Source organism: Gymnoscopelus microlampas (genome assembly GCF_963454915.1).
Source record: "Gymnoscopelus microlampas genome assembly, chromosome: 3".
Classification (NCBI taxonomy): Eukaryota; Metazoa; Chordata; class Actinopteri; order Myctophiformes; family Myctophidae; genus Gymnoscopelus; species Gymnoscopelus microlampas.
This window is the reverse complement of record NC_139940.1, coordinates 57,545,540-57,555,930: the sequence shown is the minus strand read 5'-3', so window position 1 is coordinate 57,555,930 and position 10,391 is coordinate 57,545,540.

Below are 10,391 nucleotides of genomic sequence, written 5' to 3'. Positions count from 1 at the left end.
AGTCATCAAGACGGGTCCGTCCGATCCGTCCGATCCGTCCGATTTTTCACATTCCAGCCTGATTGGTGAATTCCGTACATTGCTGGCCCACACTAACCTACTTGACCTGGCGGAGACCTGTACACTTTTCTAGTTATATTTGTTTTTAATGCGTCACTTTTAACACAGCAACACTGCAAAACTGTCTACATCAGCTTTTTACCGTTCTATATAGCAAATGTATTTCACAACAGAAAACTACTGTTAAAGTACATGCTGGTACTTTGGCTACTTGGCAGCCAAATCTCAACAAAACAAAAATCTATAATTATTTAGATATACAATGTTTTGTTGTTTTCCCCCTCCTCCAAATAAGCCTCCTTATCCAGTTTATTTGAACGCAGAGGATCGTCACCTCAACTGACTCACCTGTTTAGACCTGTTTGAAGAATAAAACAAGTTGACTGCAGTTCCTCTGGGCATTGTTTGACTGTACTGGGAAAATAAAGACGTTGGCATATTTTAACATTTGCCCTTTGTAATTAATAATTACATTATTTGGCACAATGTGTGAGTACACATGCCCTGGGTGTTTATCTATGAAAACACACACACACACACACACACACACACACACACACACACACACACACACACACACACACACACGCGTGCATACTTGCACGCAAGCAAGCACGCACGCACACACTCAAAGGGGAAATTATATTCTGATGAATCATCTATACTTATTTCATTTTCCACAGTGGAAGAACATATTAAATCCTCATAAATGCATTCAAATTTCAGATGTGGATGAATATTATTGATAAAATGTATAAAATGATATGGATTACGATCGCAGCGAAACTCCCTGGTTGCCAGCACAGAATCTTTGCCCCAAATTTTTCAGATCGGCAGCACCACCAGGAGGCGTATTTTTGCAAAACATTCTTTTTACATTTTTACAGATTTTGTAAAATCGCAAATCGGCACACAGTATCTCTACAGTCATTAAACTAAACGGGTTAGTCGGATTTTTCATATTCCATCCTGACTGTCTAAGATTGGCTTTGAAGGTTTGCAGGAGTGGTCCGTTTTGAACAACATGCCTCAAATCATGAACACAGCGTGCGATTGCCGTGACATTTTGCACAAATTCAAATTCTGCTAAGGCGCAGCCTGCCGTCGACGAGTTTGGACGAGTTTTCATTCTTTAATTATCTTATAAAAGAGTGAGCTGTTCTGTATCACCCGAGTGATCAGGTTCACTTTCCACTCACCCGGATGTGGAAATGTTTAATGGTTTCCTGTAAATGCTTAAATCTTTTTTTACACTGTATTACGCGAGACATCCTATTTTCAACATGGTCTAAACAAATGAATGGACAGCTCCGGTTATATTATTTCTCTAGACAACAAACAGTGATACCCTTTCTGTTTACCAATGGTCTGACAAGCAATCATAATGTATATAAATGTTTTGTGGACAGTTGGGGAGGTGGGAAAGACGTGCATTTTTGACGGTACAGTATATGCTGTTTTCAGCGCCTGCGACATGGAAAGTTATCCTGTTTGTGTGCTACACACAGTCCGACGATAGATTATTATGGATCAAAATGTTCTGTGACCAATTGAAAAGGTTAAATAACACGAAAACGCTGGCAGTGGGTGAGTTTATTAATGTATATACTCTGGCATTTAAAGAGTTAACTCTTCAACTGCCAATGACAAGATCATATTTTGCTATGGCCCACACTGCCAATGAAGAGAATGACGAGATTTTGCGTTTTCAGTGGTTTTTCCACTAGATGGCGCTGTTTGCTCGCCTATAGGTCACCGCTTAGCTCCCTGTGACTGAGAGAAGGAGTGGGTCACGTGATCGCCGAGAAAAATTGTGCCTCTTCTTACTTCCTTCACAGGTGCTACCAATGATACTAATGAAGGCTCTGTTCCATTCTGGTCAAACAGAGTCAGGGTGCTGATACTGTGCATGTTGGCTCACTAGAAATACTAGTGGGTCTCAAAGGGTGGTCCAGGGACCCTCATGAGAGGGTGTAACTCTGAGAGTGTACAAATGGAACCAAATGGACCCTCCCGGGTCAATTTGGTTCCATTTGTACACTCTCAGAGTTATGGGGTCCTTGAAATTAAAAAGTTTGAGAACCACTGTGCTACACTAAATGGAACTTTTAAAGCGATCGGGGGATCGATCATACTGGAGATGAATACTCTATGATTTTTTAAAGGTTAGTGAAAACACTCGAACATTGATTGATTGATGTACTTTATTTAGTAAGACATGAGAATAGTACATGGCAGTACATAACAGTACATGGAAGTACAAATTCGCAATACAAGGTCTACTAAACTGGATAGCTCAGTTAAGCACGTAGCTTGTTTAAGATGAGATCCCCATGCACACAAATCATGTTGACATATAAGAGACAGACAGATATACACACTACTATACAGAATGTCATACAATCAGTTTACAGGTTACTGGTATGAAGGGTGAAAAATATGTACAAAAAAGAAAGAGAGGGGGGGGGGGGTTAGGTTAGGACATGGGGTAGGTTAGGACTTGGACAGGGGCCATTTTTGAATTGCAGCCTCCTGAAGGTGTATCTTTAGGGCATTTTTGAAAGTGAGTAGGGTTTTGCACTCCTTTACTCCTTTTGGTAGGGCATTCCACATTTTAGATGAATAGCATGAGAAAGAGTTCATTCCCTTTGTTGTGCCAAATCTGGGTTGAACATGGTTTGTGGAGCTGCCTCTGGTGTTATGATCATGGACTTGATTAACATTTTGGAAGTATTTTGACAAATACAGGGGGATCCCAATGTTGTGGTGTATCTTGAAGACCAGGCCCATAGCAAGTTGCTGTACTCTGTCCTCAACCCTAAGCCATCCAAGCCTAGCAAAATGATCAGGGGTTAGATGGGTTTTGTAATTGAGGCCAAGAAGTAGCCTTACAAGTTTGTTTTGGGATGTTTGGAGCCTTGTTTTTAGGGCCTTGGAGGTGTTGTGATACCATGAAGTGCATGCATAATCATAATGACCTTGTATGAGGGCCCCTATAAGAATCTTCAGAGTATTCTTACTGACTTTACGAACAAGCCTCCACATCCTCCGTGTTATTTTGTGGACCTTTTTGATCGTCTTTTCAGCGTTTTTGTCACCTGAGAGGTTTGCCTCCAAGATGGAACCCAGGTAGGTAATTTCCTCCTTTCTTGTGATAACATTTTCACCCACTTTGATCGTGAAACTCTCAGCCTTTCTAAGGTTAGGGTTGGACCCAAAGAGGATGGATTCAGTTTTACCCAGGTGTAATGAGAGTTTGTTGTCGGAGAGCCAGATGCAGATCTTGTTGAGTTCAGTGCTGAGAGTTTTCTCAACCTGCAGCCTGTCCCTGTCCGAGACCAGCAGAGCCGAGTCATCTGCGAACAGGAACAGTTTGCAGTCGCAAGCTGAGGACATATCATTCACATATATCAGGAACAGTAGTGGTCCTAGTATGCTGCCTTGAGGAACACCACAAGTCACTGGGAGAGGAGGGGACTGGGTGCCGTTTACTTCCACCACTTGCTCCCTCCCCTCCAGGTAGGATCTCATCCAGTTCACCGACGTGTCATCGAAGCCTATTGCTTTGAGCTTATTGATCATAATTGGGTGATTAACGGTGTCAAAAGCCTTCTGGAGGTCCAGCATGACCATGCCGCAATATTTGCCCTTGTCGACATCTTGTTTGATAGAGTCGTTCAAATAGAGAAGGCATGTGTCAGTGGAGTGGTTTGTTCTGAAACCAGATTGGAATTCGTAAATTAGATTTTTTTCGGCAAGGTACTTATCAACCTGTTCATAGACTATTTTTTCCATGACTTTCGAGATGGAGCTAAGAATAGAAATAGGGCGGTAGTTGCCAGGGTCTAATTGGTTTCCTTTTTTGTACAGAGGGGTCACTCTTGCTTTTTTGAAGTCGTTAGGGACCTGTCCCTGTATGATGGAGAGGTTTATTATGTGGGTAATGATTGGGGCAATGGAGGCGGCTGAGTCTTTTAGAAATTTAGCGGGGATGTTGTCGGGACCTGTGGCTCTGTGTTGTTGGAGTGCACTCAATTTTTTAAACACCTCATCTGTTGACACAGGGGAGAGTTTAAAATCATCTTTGCGTACACCCTGTTTATCGTAAAATGAATCAACATACTCTCCACCATGACTCCCAGAGTGAGGGGGTAGTTTTTCAACTAACTCTGAGGCCACGGTCGTGAAGAATATGTTGAGGATTTTACTCACTTCCCGTTTGGATGAAATGAGAGTGTCATTCACCTTGAGGTTTATGTTTGTAAACCTGGTTTTCAATTTCTTGCTGCAGCCTAGTAGGTTGTTGAATAGCTTCCAGAGCTCACGTGGTTTGTTTTGATTTTCCTCAATTTTGCCATCGAGGTAGCTTTTTTCTGCTAACAGCAGCATGCCATTAACCTTGTTTCTTAGCATGTTTTTCTCTTTTTTGAGTTTCGCTACGTGGGATTCGAGACCTTTGTTGAAGCTTTTGGCAAGTTTGATCCTACTTTTATGATAGTCAGAACACTTTTTGTCTCTGACTTTCATGGTAGTAAGGATATCCGAATTCATCCATGGAACCGAGCGGGTTTTGACCCTGATGGTTTTCATGGGAGCCACACTGTCCAAAATTTGAATGAATTTGGTTTTGAAACCAAGCCAACATTCGTCTACCTGTGTGCTGTTTAGTACGTCGGACCAATCCTGTTCCTCCAGTCTGTGATCTAAGTCCTCACTCTTGTAGTTTTTGAGGTCTCTGATCGTGACTGTTTGGTGGTAACCGGTCTTAGGTTTACGTTTCTTTCTGGTGCAGAAGATCATGTTATGATCAGATATGCCACAGGTAGTAACACCACTATTGAGGATTTTGTCCTTGTCCGTTGTTAGAATGAGATCTATGATAGTTTGAGTGGAAACACACAGCCTTGTGGGCTGAGTGATCAGCTGGTGGAGTGAGTGCCGATTACAAAACCCCCTGAATGACTTAAACACTGACGCTTCCTTACGGAGCATGTCAGTGTTAAAGTCACCAAGAAGTACTGTCTCCTCATTGTCCACTTTAGCTAAACATTCATCAAGTCTATCATAGAAATCAGTCTGGTTAGGAGGTCTGTATATGGTACCGACTAGCACAGGTTTAGCATTTTCAAAAATGATCTCGACCCACACAGCTTCAAGGGCACTGTTTATTTCTGGCAGTCAAAGAGTTAATGCAACACATTATTACATCATGCAGAAATCCGTTATTACGTTACGCGCTCATGGTTTTATTACATTATGAGCTTATTATTACATCATGAGCTTTTATTGCATTCAGTTTATTACATTATGAACCGTTATTACATTATGAGTTGCTACGACCCCTGCTGTTGCCGAACAAACACTATAGCAATGATGACTATCAGAATAAACCCCTTTTTGTTTCAGCCAAAAAACATATCACTTAGGCTACCCTACCTTGAAGTCACTGCTATAGACCAATTATTTGTTTACTAACATTGAGACTGGACGCACAGGTGATTGTTTCACGCAATCAATTCTCAACCTGTTGTTTCGGGGTGCGCTGGTTTCAGCACACCCCAACCCCCGCTTGTGTGTTGGCTGGTGAGGCGTGTCCTAGCGAGACCTGACAGAATGGGTTTCATTGTGCGCATACTGGTTCTTATCAGTGTGACGTCGTCTGTTAAGGGGTCTATAGTGCCACTAATGATCAATCCTGTATGTCCTTTATACAAAATGAACAGCTTTTCCAGGTTGCGTAGCTTCCCCCCAGCCACTGTAGGGACGCACGCACGCACGCACACACGCACGCGCACACACACACACACACACACACACACACACACACACACACACACACACACACACACACACACACACACACACACACACACACACACACACACAGAGCATGTGGGACAGGGACTGACAGACAGACTGGCTTTGTTTTGAACAAAGGTTAGTGGTTGTAAACGTGCAGCACACACAGCAGCCATCTGGCAACTTCGTTAATGAGTTCAGGCCAACCTTATTTTCAGATTCAAAGTCCATTAGAAATGGATTCAACACAAACAAGACTGTAGTGACATGTTGTTCTGTTTGTTTAACCTTTCGTTCTAACCCTAACACTTTATGTCTTTCTTTCCTGTTCACTTCCTGAACTTCATAACATGTTGTCAGTGAAGGCCAGGAACTTAGCTTTGGCCGGCCGCAATTGGCCCCCAGTCCACCCATTGCAATGGGGATCCATGGCATATATTATATGCCATATGCTATCTTTTGCTGGTGACATGATCAGATGGCATGGCATTGGGTTACTGATTACATGTGAGGCTCAAAGTCCTGCCAGTGGCAACTTTAGCCCTGCTTCTACCACACAGGACTGCCGTGAAGGTAAAAAACAGTCATTATTTTCACCTTTATATATATTTTTTATTATATATATATATTTTGTGTTCATTATTTTGGGGACAGCAGTAATACAAAGCATACGGTATTTCAAGCGTAATTAATTGTGTTGGCTTCAGATCTTGTTTTCATTTGGAGAAAAAAAGGTTATGCTTGGTACACAAGTAAAGACAAAATCAATGAAAAACGGACAGGAAACACATATGAGTATGTGCAGAGAACATTGCAGTTTACGTAAATTAAACAATACAAGATTCAACCCATCAGTAACTCTACAAAATGTGTGTGTAAAGGCTTTACTATTTAACACGGATAGTCCATAATTTAATGAACAGATCTTTATGTATACACCACACTGTATGGTGAGGGCCTTGGGAGCAGTGGTGGAAAGTAACTAAGTACATTTACTCAAGTACTGTACTTAAGTACAGTTTTGAGGTATTTTCTTTGGAAAACTTGTGAAATGGGACATTCTGCATAATGACTACTTTTACTTTTGTTACTTTAAGTACATTTGTATGCCAATACTTTTGTACCTTTACTCAAGTAAATGTTTAATCCCGGACTTTTACTTGTAGTGGAGTATTGATACTTTTACTTAAGTACAAAATTAGAGTACACAACATAATTATAATAATTAGAAAACACCAAAAAAAGAAAAAAAAAATTGTTTTATTTTTATTTATATTATTAAAAATAGTGACACTAGTGGTGTTAGCGGGTCAAAATTGCCCGTATACCATAGAAGGTAAAAAGTAATTTATTTTTCATGAACCAAAACTTACTTTATTTTACTCCTGATAGCAAATGCTAATTGAGGACAAGTCTCTCTCACTCTTAAACATGTAAACATTGAATATTGACAATTTGGGGGGAATTGAGCCACACTCCATTTGGAAGCCCATGAGGGTCCCTGGACCCCAACTTTAGACCCACAAGTGTCACATCAGAATTAACTAAAATGTTGGTAATTCATTTTGTTGCGTTCAAATAGCTGTTTCTGAGGATATCATGAAGCCTTGTTCCAATATAGAAATGTAAAGGGTACTTTTTACCTATTTAAACTTGAAAACACGATGGAAGGGTTAAATCAGGCTCTCCTCCGCAAATCAGCACAGATTATAGTAGATAGTAGATATGACAGGTGACAGCGGCAAATACTTGGCTTTATTCAGTAAAGTGACAATATCTCTCTCTCTCTCTCTCTCTCTCTCTCTCTCTCTCTCTCTCTCTCTCTCTCTCTCTCTCTCTCTCTCTCTTCCTCTGTCTCTCTATCCCTCTGTTTCAATTCAATTCAAAGGGCTTTATTGGCATGAGAAAACATACGTTTCTGAGAAAACGTACGTGTTTCTTAACTTATATTCTATTCTATTCTTAAGCTTGTTTTAAAGGACCCCAGTTTGATATGCTTTGGGCCACATACCCTGATTTACCCCCTTTAAAAAAAAAAAACTTTACACAATGGACCCTAATCTACACTGTGAAAACAACTCTTTTGATACATGTTAGGAACATGAAGTACATGTGTATTAGTAACTAACTTCATTGATACACATTAGGAACATGAGGTATATGTGTATTAGTAACTAACTTCATTGATACATGTTAGGAACATGAGGTATTATGTGTATTAGTAACTAATTTCATTGATACATGTTAGGAACATGAGGTATGTGTATTAGAGACTAACTTCATTGATACACGTTAGGAACATGAGGTATATGTGTATTAGTAACTAACTTCATTGATACACATTAGGAACATGAGGTATATGTGTATTAGTAACTAACTTCATTGATACATGTTAGGAACATGAGGTATATGTGTATTAGTGACTAACTACATTGATACATGTTAGGAACATAAAGTACATGTGAATAGGCTCTATTAACAGCAGCCATATTATGAAGACATTCACAGGTGTTGCCAATGATACTAATGAAGGCTCTGTTCCATTCTGGTCAAACAGAGTCAGGGTGCTGATATTGTGCATGTTGGCTCACTGGAAACACTCTGCTACACCAGTGGGTCTAAAGTTGGGGTCCAGGGACCCTCATGTGCTTCCAAATGGCCCCTTACGGGAGTTATGGGGGTCATGGAAACCACTGTGCTACATTAAATGGAACAGAGCATTCATTAGTATCATTGGTAACACCTGTGAAGGAAGTGATAATATGGCTGCTGTGCATAGAGCCTATTAGTGACTAACTTCATTGCATTTAACAGATCTGGTGTATCTCTGATCTTCCTGTGTCTGTTGGCCACACGGTGACGTCATGAGTGTTGACACCAAGGAGGCGGGGCCACGTGAGGCGTGCTGCTCCAAGCTCAAGGTCAGCACCTTTGTCATCACCGTATATATAATCATCGGGAAAAAAAAAGTCTGTAAATTAGTGCTTGGTTTAAATGATTAGATTGTAAAATTGCCAATATGTCTGTGTTCTTCGTGGTTACTGACGTACTTCAATCATCCAATCCACCAAACAACAACAAACAAGAGTCAGTAGCAGCAGCAGAATAAGACTGTGTGTCACTGCAGAGAAGATTTGTCACACTTTGTCATGGGTGCAACCCATGAAAAAGCACTGCGACGCACGTTTTGAGCTTGTAGATCTGCTATTTTTGCTATTTTGGAATTGGAATCCAGATTTTTTTCTTGCTATTTTTTAATTGGAATCCTGAAAAGTAAATGTTTTACTTAATTTCAAATGCATTTAGTTACTTATACTTATACTTATGTTAACTTTATGAACTAATATACAAATACATTGGACATAAAAAAGACACATTTTAATACTAGTCATTAAGCTACTAATATAGACTGAAGGAATTAAAGCGGGTCATGTTTGGAATTGTAAACAGCTTAAATCAGTAATATATCAGTAATCCGATATTAACCTGCGGGCCGCATTACGTGAAGGTGGGGGCCCGGGCCGCCATTTGCCCATGTATGTCCTATAGTAACATGCATGGTTTCACCTTAGCACGCACCAGTGCAGTGCCCAGTCTGACCTGCACCACATTAGTGACGGCTGAGTCAACACACTCTCTCTCCCAAAACAGCCAATCGTGACTTATTGGGACAAAAGGTCAAACGTTTGACCCCCCCTTCCAGTCATCTGGCACTGTCTCGGGCACTTCTGCACTCCAGCAATGCGGAAGTGCTGTACTCACATTTCTTACTTAAAGGACAACTTCACCAATGTTCAACCTATCTTCATATAATAGATCCTCACTAATGCTCCTGATAAAACTGTGTAATTTTTTTCTACTCAGTCTGTGTCTCATAGGAGGGCTGTGGACACTTCAGAAACCCGTCTACCAGTGACATCATCCTTAGGAAGGTTTTTTTTTCTACAATATTTTTTCTTTTATTTTTATTAACACGAGAACAATGGCTTCAATTATAGCATGCTAACTTTCCAGGAATAGAAAGCCTGTAGTTTCTATTAGCTTGGAGTCCCCATCGATGATGTCACTGGTAGACGGGTTTCTGAACTACCCACAGCCCTCCACTGAGACACAGACTAAGCAGACAAAAATGGTGCCATATTATAAATAGAAAAAGTGCTCCTCGGAGCACAGGTCTCCGCCAGCCGTTTCGGCCGTAGCCTTCCTCAGAGCAGATTAGATAAAAAAAGGTCAGAGCTGATTAGATTAAAACGTTTTTTTTATATAATCTGCTCTGAGGAAGTCTACGGCCGAAACGCGTAAGCATTCTCTCAATAAAATGAGAAACTACATCTGAGCCAGTCTTGCAGTATTTATTATGGAGTGCCGCTCTTTCCACTTGGGTGGTTTTTCATTTGAAGTGGCATTAAATGTCAGTAAAAAATCACGAGACAATACATACATGAGCATAATATGAACTGTGTGTGTGTGTGTGTGTGTGTGTGTGTGTGTGTGTGTGTGTGTGTGTGTGTGTGTGTGTGTGTGTGTGTGTG